Raw genomic sequence first — 13,579 nt, 5'->3', positions numbered from 1 at the left:
ATATTTAAATACTGACACACCCCCGGGGATACTGTTTAAATTCTGACACACACCCGTGGAAACTCTTTAATACTGACAGACCCACGGGGATACTCTGTAAATAACTACACATCCCCGGGGACACTCTGTAGATACTGACACACCCCCGAGGATACTCTGTGAATACTGAAACAATCCCTGGGGATAATGTGTAAATAATGACACACTCCCGGGGATACTCTGTAAATACTGAAACACCCCCAGGGCTACTCTGTAAATACTGACACACTTCAGCGATAATCTGTGGATACTGACACAGCCCCAGGGATACTCCTTTAACAGTAACACACCTCCGGGGACACACTGTAATTAATGATACACCCCCGAGGATAATCTGTAAACTCTGACACACCTCCGGGGAAACTCTGTAATACTGACACTCCCCCAGGGATACTCTGTAAATACTGACATTATCCCGGCGTTGCTCTGCAAATACTGAGACACCCCCGGGGTTACTCTGTAAATACTGCCACACCCCCGGGGATACTCTGTAAATAATGAAACACCACCGGGGATACTCTGTAAATAGTGACACACACCCGGGGAGACTCTGCAAGTACTGACACACCCCCGGGGACAATCTGTAAATACTGACACACCCCCGGTTATATTCTGAAAATACTGACATGCCTCCGGGGGAGACTCTCTAAATACAGGCACACGCCCGGGGATATTCCATAATTATTGACACAACCCCGGGTATACTCTGTAATACTGACACACCACCGGGGTTACTCTGTAAATATTGATACTCCCCTGGTTACAATCTGTAAATACTGACACACACCCGGGGATACTCTGTAAATACTGGCACACAACCGGGGATACTATGTAAATACTGACACACCCCCGGGAATATTCTGTAAATACTGACACATTCCCGGGGACACTCTGTAAATACTGACACACCCCCAGAGATACGAAGTAAATACTGACACACCTCCGGGTATAATCTTTAAATACAAACACAACCCCGGGGATTATCTTTAAATGCTGACACAACTCCGTGGACATTCTGTACATACTGACACAACCCTGGGGATATTGTGTAAATATTGACACACCCCCGGGGATACTCTGTAAACACTGACACACCCTCGGGGATAATCTGTTAATACTGACACACCCCCCATGATTCTCTGTAAATATCGACACCCCCCGGGGACAGTGTGTAAATACTGGCACACCCCCGGTGATACTCTGTAATTACTGACACACACGCGGCGATACTCTGTTAATACTGACACACTCCCGTGGATACTCTTTAAATCCTGACACACGCCCGGGGATACTCTGTAAATACTGACACACACCCTCGGATAAACTTGAAATACTGTCACAACCCCGGGGATACAGTTTAATTTCTGACACACCCCCGGGTATTCTCTGTAAATACTGACACACCCCCGGGATACTCTGTAAATAATGACACACCCCCGGGGACACTCTGCAAATACTGGCAGACCCCCGAGGATACATTATGAATACAGACGCAACACCGGGGATACTCTGTCAATGCTGACACAACTCCGGGGACATTCTGTAAATAATGGCACACCCCCGGCAGTATTCTGTAAATACTGTCACACTCCCGGGGACAATCTGTAAACACTGACACACCCCCGAGGATACTCTGTAAATACTGACACACCTCCGGGGACATTCTGTAAATACTGTCACACCCCCGGGGATACTCTGTAAATACTGACATACTCCCCGGGGATACTCTGTAAATACTGACACACTCCCAGGTATATTCTGTAAATACTGACCCACCTCCCGGATAAACTGTAAACACCGACACACCTCCCAGGAATACTCTGTCATTGTTGACACAATTCCCAGGTTATTATGTAAATACTGACACTCCTCGCGCTGATACCCTGAAAATCCGGACACACCCCCGGGGATACTCTGTAAATACTGACATACATCCAGGGAAACTCTGTAAATGCTGAAACACCGCCGCGGATATTCTGCATAATACTGACACGCACCCATGGATAATATTTAAATACGGACACACCCCCGGGGATACTCTTTAAATTCTGACACACCCCCTGGGATACTCTGAAAATACTGACAAACCCCCGGGATTATTCTGTAAATACTGACACACACACGGTGATACTCTGTAAATTCTGACACACCACTGGTGATACTCTGTAAATACAGACACCCCCCGGGGACAGTGTGTAAATACTGGCACACACCCGGTGATACTCTGTAAATTCTGACATACACCTCCAGGGAAACTCTGTAAATACTGACACACCTCCAACGATACTCTGTAAATACTGACACACACCCGTGGATAATCTTTAAATACAGACACACCCCCGGGGATACTCTTTAAATTCTGACACACCCCCGGGGATACTCTGTAAATACTGACACCCTCCCTGGGATACTCTGTACATACTGATACACCTCCCGGCATAAACTGTAAATACTGACACTCCTAACCGAGGATACTCTGTAAATATTGACACAACCCCCGGGCATTCTCTGTAAATACTGAGACACCCCCGGGGATACTCTGTAAATACTGACACACCATCCGGGATACTCTAAATACTGACCCACCCCCGGGGACACTCTGTAAATACTGACGCACCTCCGGGGATATTCTGTATACACTGACACACCCCCGGGGATACACTGTAAGTACTGACACACGCCCGGGGACTTTCTTTAAATACTGACAAACTCCGGGGATACACTGTTATTACTGACACACCCCCGGTGTTATTCTGTAAATACTGACACACTCCCATGCATACTCTGTAAATACTGGCACATTCCCAGTTATACTCTGTAAATTCTGACACACACCCGATGATTCTCTGTAAATACCGACACCCCCCGGGGACAGTGTGTAAACACTGGCACACCCCCTGTGATATTCTGTAATTACTGACACACACCCGGCGATACTCTGTAAATACTGACACATTCCCGTGGATACTCTTTATATTCTGACACATGCCCGGGGATACTCTGTAATAATGACACACACCCGCGGATAATCTTTAAATACTGACACATCCCTGGGGATACTCTTTAATTTCTGACACACCCCCGGGGACACTCTGTAAATACTGGCACACTCCCGACGATACACTATGAATACAGACGCACCACCGAGGATACTCTGTCAATACTGACACAACTCCGGGGACATTCTGTAAATAATGACACACCCCCGGCGGTATTCTGTTAAAACTGACACACTCCCAGGGACACTCTGTAAATACTGACACACCCCCGAGGATAATCTGTAAATACTGACAAACCTCCGGGGACATTCTGTAATACTGACACAACCCTGGGGATATTGTGTAAATATTGACACACCCCAGGAGATACTCAGTAAATACTTGCACACCCCCGGAGATACTTTGTAAATACTGACACACCCCCGGGGATAATCTGTAAATACTGACACAACCCCAGGTCACTCTGTAAATACTGGCAAACCTCCGCGGATACTCTGTAAATACTGACATACTCCCCGGGTATACTCTGTAAATATTGACCCACCTCCCGGCATACACTGTAAATACTGACACACCTCCCGGGGATACTTTGTAAATATTGACACAACTCCCGGGATATTCTGTAAATACTGACACACCTCCCACTGATACTCTTTAAATACTGACACACCCCCGGGGATACTCTGTAAATACTGACACACATCCAGGGATATTCTGTAAATACTGACACCTCCCTGGGATTAATCTGCAAATACTGACACACCCCCGGGGGCACTCAGTAAATACTGACGCACCTCCGTGGTTACTCTGTAAATACTGACACCCCCCCGGGGATACGCTGTAAATACTGACACATCCCCGGGGATACTCTGTAAATATGGACACACACCCGGGGATAATATTTAAATACTGACACACCCCCGGGGATACTGTTTAAATTCTGACACACACCCGTGGAAACTCTTTAATACTGACAGACCCACGGGGATACTCTGTAAATAACTACACATCCCCGGGGACACTCTGTAGATACTGACACACCCCCGAGGATACTCTGTGAATACTGAAACAATCCCTGGGGATAATGTGTAAATAATGACACACTCCCGGGGATACTCTGTAAATACTGAAACACCCCCAGGGCTACTCTGTAAATACTGACACACTTCAGCGATAATCTGTGGATACTGACACAGCCCCAGGGATACTCCTTTAACAGTAACACACCTCCGGGGACACACTGTAATTAATGATACACCCCCGAGGATAATCTGTAAACTCTGACACACCTCCGGGGAAACTCTGTAATACTGACACTCCCCCAGGGATACTCTGTAAATACTGACATTATCCCGGCGTTGCTCTGCAAATACTGAGACACCCCCGGGGTTACTCTGTAAATACTGCCACACCCCCGGGGATACTCTGTAAATAATGAAACACCACCGGGGATACTCTGTAAATAGTGACACACACCCGGGGAGACTCTGCAAGTACTGACACACCCCCGGGGACAATCTGTAAATACTGACACACCCCCGGTTATATTCTGAAAATACTGACATGCCTCCGGGGGAGACTCTCTAAATACAGGCACACGCCCGGGGATATTCCATAATTATTGACACAACCCCGGGTATACTCTGTAATACTGACACACCACCGGGGTTACTCTGTAAATATTGATACTCCCCTGGTTACAATCTGTAAATACTGACACACACCCGGGGATACTCTGTAAATACTGGCACACAACCGGGGATACTATGTAAATACTGACACACCCCCGGGAATATTCTGTAAATACTGACACATTCCCGGGGACACTCTGTAAATACTGACACACCCCCAGAGATACGAAGTAAATACTGACACACCTCCGGGTATAATCTTTAAATACAAACACAACCCCGGGGATTATCTTTAAATGCTGACACAACTCCGTGGACATTCTGTACATACTGACACAACCCTGGGGATATTGTGTAAATATTGACACACCCCCGGGGATACTCTGTAAACACTGACACACCCTCGGGGATAATCTGTTAATACTGACACACCCCCCATGATTCTCTGTAAATATCGACACCCCCCGGGGACAGTGTGTAAATACTGGCACACCCCCGGTGATACTCTGTAATTACTGACACACACGCGGCGATACTCTGTTAATACTGACACACTCCCGTGGATACTCTTTAAATCCTGACACACGCCCGGGGATACTCTGTAAATACTGACACACACCCTCGGATAAACTTGAAATACTGTCACAACCCCGGGGATACAGTTTAATTTCTGACACACCCCCGGGTATTCTCTGTAAATACTGACACACCCCCGGGATACTCTGTAAATAATGACACACCCCCGGGGACACTCTGCAAATACTGGCAGACCCCCGAGGATACATTATGAATACAGACGCAACACCGGGGATACTCTGTCAATGCTGACACAACTCCGGGGACATTCTGTAAATAATGGCACACCCCCGGCAGTATTCTGTAAATACTGTCACACTCCCGGGGACAATCTGTAAACACTGACACACCCCCGAGGATACTCTGTAAATACTGACACACCTCCGGGGACATTCTGTAAATACTGTCACACCCCCGGGGATACTCTGTAAATACTGACATACTCCCCGGGGATACTCTGTAAATACTGACACACTCCCAGGTATATTCTGTAAATACTGACCCACCTCCCGGATAAACTGTAAACACCGACACACCTCCCAGGAATACTCTGTCATTGTTGACACAATTCCCAGGTTATTATGTAAATACTGACACTCCTCGCGCTGATACCCTGAAAATCCGGACACACCCCCGGGGATACTCTGTAAATACTGACATACATCCAGGGAAACTCTGTAAATGCTGAAACACCGCCGCGGATATTCTGCATAATACTGACACGCACCCATGGATAATATTTAAATACGGACACACCCCCGGGGATACTCTTTAAATTCTGACACACCCCCTGGGATACTCTGAAAATACTGACAAACCCCCGGGATTATTCTGTAAATACTGACACACACACGGTGATACTCTGTAAATTCTGACACACCACTGGTGATACTCTGTAAATACAGACACCCCCCGGGGACAGTGTGTAAATACTGGCACACACCCGGTGATACTCTGTAAATTCTGACATACACCTCCAGGGAAACTCTGTAAATACTGACACACCTCCAACGATACTCTGTAAATACTGACACACACCCGTGGATAATCTTTAAATACAGACACACCCCCGGGGATACTCTGTAAATACTGACACACCACCGGGATACTCTGTAAATAAAGACACACCTCCGGGGTTTCTCGGTATATACTGACACACCCCCGGGGATACGCTGCAAATACTGACACACCCCCGGGGATACTCTGTAAATACGGACACAGACCCGGGGCTGATATTTGAATACTGACACCCCACCGGGGATACTCTTTAAATTCTGACACCCCCGCGTGGATACTCTGTAACTACTGACACACCAACGGGGATACTCTGTAAATAATTACACACCCCCGGGGACACTCTGTAAATACTGGCACATCACCGAGGATACTCTGTGAATACTGAAACAATCCCCGAGGATAATGTGTAAATAATGACACACTCCCGGGGATACTCTGTAAATACTGACACACCCCAAGGGATACTCTGTAAATACTGACACACTTCTGGGATAATCTGTGGATACTGACACAGCCCCAGGGATACTCTGTAAATACTGACACACTCCCGGGGTTGCTCTGTAAATACTGAGACACCCCCAGGGTTACTCTGTAAATACTGGCACACCCCCGGGGATACTCTGTAAATAATGAAACATCACCGGGGATACTCTGTAAATACTGACACACTCCCGGGGTTACTCTGTAAATACTGATACACCCCCGGGGATATTCTGTAAATACTGACACACTCCCAGGGATATTCTGTATTATACTGACACCCCCCCCGGGGATACTCTGTAAATACTGACACAATCCCGGGTTTGCTCTGTAAATACTGAGACACCCCCGGGGTTAATCTGTAAATACTGACACACTCCCGGGGATAATCTGTAAGTACTGACAGACCCCCGTGGATACTCCGTAAATACTGACAAACCCACGGGGACAACCTGCAAATACAGACACACCCCCGGGGATACTCTGAAAATACTGACACACCTCCGGAGAGACTCTCTAAATACAGACACACGCCTGGGGATACTCCGTAATTATTGACACAAACCCGGGTATAAACTGCAAACACTGGCACACCCCTGGTATCAATCTGTAAATACTGACACACACCTGGGGATACTCTGCAAATACTGGCACACCACCTGGGATACTCTGTAAATACTGATACACCCCTGGTTACAATCTGGAAATACAGACACACAACCGGGGATACTCTGTAAAGACTGGCACCCCCCCGGGGATACGATGTAAATATTGACACACCTCCGGGTATAATCTGTAAATACAGACACACCCCCGGGGATACTCTGTAAATACTGACACACCTCCGGGGACATACTTTACATACTGACACAGCCCTGGGGATATTGTGTAAATATTGACACACCCCCGGGGATACTGTGTAAAAACTGACACCACACCGGGGATACTCTGTAAATACTGACACTCCCCCGGAGACACTCTGTAAATACTGGCACACCCCCAGGGATACTCTGTAAATACTGACACAATCCCCAGGGATAATCGGTAAACACTGACACACCCCCTGGTATAATCTGTAAACACTGACACAACCCCGGGGACACTCTGTAAATACTGGCACACCCCGGGGATACTCTGTAAATACTGACACAATCCCCGGGGATACTCTGTAAATACTGACACCCTCCCTGGGATACTCTGTACATACTGATACACCTCCCGGCATAAACTGTAAATACTGACACTCCTAACCGAGGATACTCTGTAAATATTGACACAACCCCCGGGCATTCTCTGTAAATACTGAGACACCCCCGGGGATACTCTGTAAATACTGACACACCTTCGGGGATACTCTAAATACTGACCCACCCCCGGGGATACTCTGTAATTACAGACACACCCCCGGTAATACTCTGTAAAGACTGACACCCCACCGGGGATACGATGTAAATACTGACACACCTTCACGTATACTCTGTAATAATGACAGCCCCCCGGGTATGCTCTGTAAATACCCACACCCTCCGAGGCACTCTGTAAATACTGACACACCCCCGGGGGCACTCTGTAAATAATGACACACGTCTGGTGGTATTCTGTAAATACTGACACACTCCCAGGGATACTCTGCAAATACTGACACACCCCCGGGGACACTCTGTAAATACTGACGCTCCTCCGGGGATACTCTGTATATACAAAGACACTCCCGGGGATACATTGTAAATAATGACACACCTCCGGGGTTACTCAGTATATACTGACACACCCCCGGGGATACGCTGCAAATACTGACACACCCCCGGGGATACTCTGTAAATACGGACACAGACCCGGGGCTGATATTTGAATACTGACACCCCACCGGGGATACTCTTTAAATTCTGGCACCCCCCCGTGGATACTCTGTAACTACAGACACACCAACGGGGATACGCTGTAAATAATTACACACCCCCGGGGACACTCTGTAAATACTGGCACATCACCGAGGATACTCTGTGAATACTGAAACAATCCCCGAGGATAATGTGTAAATAATGACACACTCCCGGGGATACTCTGTAAATACTGACACACCCCAAGGGATACTCTGTAAATACTGACACACTTCTGGGATAATCTGTGGATACTGACACAGCCCCAGGGATACTCTGTAAATAAAGACACACTCCCGGGGTTGCTCTGTAAATACTGAGACACCCCCAGGGTTACTCTGTAAATACTGGCACACCCCCGGGGATACTCTGTAAATAATGAAACACCACCGGGGATACTCTGTAAATACTGACACACTCCCGGGGATACTCTGTAAATACTGATACACCCCCGGGGATACTCTGTAAATACTGACACACTCCCATGGATATTCTGTATTATACTGACACCCCCCCCGTGGATACTCTGTAAATACTGACACAATCCAAGGTTTGCTCTGTAAATACTGAGACACCCCCGGGGTTAATCTGTAAATACTGACACACTCCCGGGGATAATCTGTAAATACTGACAGACCCCCGTGGATACTCCGTAAATACTGACAAACCCACGGGGACAATCTGCAAATACAGACACACCCCCGGGGATACTCTGAAAATACTGACACACCTCCGGAGAGACTCTCTAAATACAGACACACGCCTGGGGATACTCCGTAATTATTGACAGAAACCCGGGTATAAACTGCAAACACTGGCACACCCCTGGTATCAATCTGTAAATACTGACACACACCTGGGGATACTCTGCAAATACTGGCACACCACCTGGGATACTCTGTAAATACTGATACACCCCTGGTTACAATCTGTAAATACAGACACACAACCGGGGATACTCTGTAAAGACTGGCACCCCCCCGGGGATACGATGTAAATATTGACACACCTCCGGGTATAATCTGTAAATACAGACACACCCCCGGGGATACTCTGTAAATACTGACAAACCCACGGGGACAATCTGAAAATACAGACACACCCCCGTGGATACTCTGAAAATACTGACACACCTCCGGGGAGACTCTCTAAATACAGACACACGCCTGGGGATACTCCGTAATTACTGACACAAACCCGGGTATAAACTGCAAATACTGGCACACCCCTGGTATCAATCTGTAAATACTGACACACACCTGGGGATAATCTGCAAACTGTGGCACACCACCTGGGATACTCTGTAAATGCTGATAGACCCCTGGTTACAATCTGTAAATACAGACACACAACCGGGGATACTCTGTAAAGACTGGCACCTCCCCGGGGATACGATGTAAATATTGACACACCTCCGGGTATAATCTGTAAATACAGACACACCCCCGGGGATACTCTGTAAATACTGACACACCTCCCGGGACATTCTTTACATACTGACACAGCCCTGGGGATATTGTGTAAATATTGACACACCCCCGGGGATACTCTGTAAAAACTGACACCCCACCGGGGATACTCTGTAAATACTGACACACCCCCGGAGACACTCTGTAAATACTGGCACACCCCCAGGGATTCTCTGTAAATACTGACACAATCCCCAGGGATAATCGGTAAACACTGACACACCCCCTGGTATAATCTGTAAACACTGACACAACCCCGGGGACACTCTGTAAATACTGGCACACCCCGGGGATACTCTGTAAATACTGACACAATCCCCGGGGATACTCTGTAAATACTGACACCCTCCCTGGGATACTCTGTACATACTGATACACCTCCCGGCATAAACTGTAAATAGTGACACTCCTAACCGAGGATACTCTGTAAATATTGACACAACCCCCGGGCATTCTCTGTAAATACTGAGACACCCCCGGGGATACTCTGTAAATACTGACACACCATCGGGGATACTCTAAATACTGACCCACCCCCGGGGATACTCTGTAATTACAGACACCCCCCCGGTAATACTCTGTAAAGACTGACACCCCACCGGGGATACGATGTAAATACTGACACACCTTCAGGTATACTCTGTAATACTGACAGCCCCCCGGGTATGCTCTGTAAATACCCACACCCTCTGGGGCACTCTGTAAATACTGACACACTCCTGGGGGCACTCTGTAAATAATGACACACGTCTGGTGGTATTCTGTAAATCATGACACACTCCCAGGGATACTCTGCAAATACTGACACACCCCCGGGGACACTCTGTAAATACTGACGCTCCTCCGGGGATACTCTGTATATACTGAGACACTCCCGGGGATACATTGTAAATACTGACACACGCCCGGGGACTTTCTTTAAATACTGACAAGCCCTGGGGATACACTGTTATTACTGACACACCCCCGGTGTTACTCTGTAAATACTGACATACCCCCGTGCATACTCTGTAAATACTGGCACACCCCCGGTTATGCTCTGTAAATTCTGACACACCCCCGATGATTCTCTGTAAATACCGACATCCCCGGGGACAGTGTGTAAAGACTGGCACACCCCCGGTGATACTCTGTAATTACTGACACACACCCGGCGAGACTCTGTAAATACTGACACACTCCCGTGGATAATCTTTAAATTCTGACACACGCCCGGGGATACTCTGTAAATATTGACACACACCCGCGATTATCTTTAAATTCTGACACACCCCCGGGGATACTCTTTAATTTCGGACACAACCACGGGGATTCTCTGTAAATACTGACACACCCCCGGGATACACTGTAAATAATGACACACCCCTGGGAACACTCTGTAAATACTGGCACACTCCCGAGGATACACTATGAATACAGACGCACCACCGGGGATACTCTGTCAATACTGACACATCTCCGGGGACAATCTGTAAATAATGACACACCCCCGGCATTATTCTGTAAATACTGGCACACTCCCGGGGACACTCTGTAAATACTGACACACACCCGAGTATACTCTGTAAATACTGACACACCTCCGGGGACATTCTGTAAATAGTGACTCAACCCTGGGGATATTGTGTAAATATTGACACACCACCGGGGATACTCTGTAAATACTGACACACCCCCGGAGACACTCTGTAAATACTGACACTCCCCCGGGGATACTCTGTAAATACTGACACAATCCCCGGGGATGAACTGTAAATACTGACACACACCCGGGGATAAACTGTAAATACAGACATACCCCAGGAGATACTCTGTAAATACTGACAAATCCCCGGAGACACTCTGTAAATACTGGCACCCCCCCGGGGATACTCTGTAAATACTGACATACTCCCCGGGGATACCCTGTAAATACCGACACACTCGCGGGTATACTCTGTAAATACTGACCCACCTCTCGGCATACACTGTAAATACTGACACACCTCCCGGGGATACTCTGTAAATATTGACACAACTCCTGGGATATTCTGTAAATACTGACACACCTCACGCTGATACACTTTAAATACTGACACAAACCTGGGGATACTCTGTAAATACTGACACACCTCCAGGGATACTCTGTAAATACTGACACACTCTCGGGGACACTCTGTAAATATTGACGCACTTCTGTGGTTACTCTGTAAATACTGACACACCCTTGGGGATACTACTTAAATACTGACACAATCCCAGGGATACTCTGTAAATACTGACACACCCCCGGGGACAAACTGTAAATACTGACACACCCCCGGGACTACTCTTTAAATACTGACGCACCCCCGGGAATACACTGTTACTACTGACACACCCCCGGGGATAATCTAAAAATACTGACACACATCCGGGGAGCCTCTGTAAAAACTGGCACACGCCCGGGGATACTCCGTAATTACTGACACCCCCCCGGGTATACTCTGTAAATACTGACTCACCCCTGGTTACAATCTGTAAATACTGACACACACCCGGGGATACTCTGTAAATACTGGCAGACCACCTGGGATATTCTGTAAATACTGATACACCCCTAGTTTCAATCTATAAATACTGACACACACCCGGGAATACTCTGTAAATACTGCCACACCACCGGGGATACTCTAAATACTGACACTCCCCCGGGGATACTCTGTAATTACAGACAAACCACCGGTAATGCTCTGTAAAGACTGGCACCCTCCCGGGAATACAATGTAAATACTGTCACACCTCCGTGTATACTCTGTAATACAGACAGCCCCTCGGGGATGCTCTGCAAATACCCACACACCTCCGCGGATACTGTGTAAATACTGACGCACCCTCCAGGGCACTCTGTAAATACTGACACACCCTCAGGGGCACTCTGTAAATAATGACACATTATATTCTGTAAATACTGACACACTCCCGGGGATACTCTGCAAACACTGACACACCCCCGGGGACACTCTGTAAATACTGACGCACCTCCGGGGATATTCTGTATATATGACACAACCCCGGGGATTCACTGTAAAAACTGACACACGCCCGGGGACTTTCTGAAAATATTGACAAACTCCGGGGATACACTGTTATTACTGACACCCCCCCGGTGTTATTCTGTAAATACTGACACTTCCCCGTGCATAATCTGTAAATTCTGGCACACCCCCAGTTATACTCTGTAAATTCTGACACACCCGCAATGATTCTCTGTAAATACCGACACCCCCCGGGGACAGTGTGTAAACACTGGCACACCCCCGGTGATACTCTGTAATTACTGACACACACCCGGCCATACTCTGTAAATACTGACACACTCCCGTGGGTACTCTTTAATTTGTGACACACGCGCTGGGATACTCTGTAAATAATGACACACACCCGCGGATAATCTTTAAATACTGACACACCCCTGGGGATACACTTTAATTTCTGAAACACCCCCGTGGATTCTCTGTAAATACTGA

This window comes from Somniosus microcephalus, unplaced genomic scaffold (assembly GCF_052327205.1).
Source record: "Somniosus microcephalus isolate GS21.2 unplaced genomic scaffold, FLI_Smic_1.0 scaffold196, whole genome shotgun sequence".
In the NCBI taxonomy this organism is placed as follows: domain Eukaryota; kingdom Metazoa; phylum Chordata; class Chondrichthyes; order Squaliformes; family Somniosidae; genus Somniosus; species Somniosus microcephalus.
Note: the sequence above shows the minus strand (reverse complement) of the source record.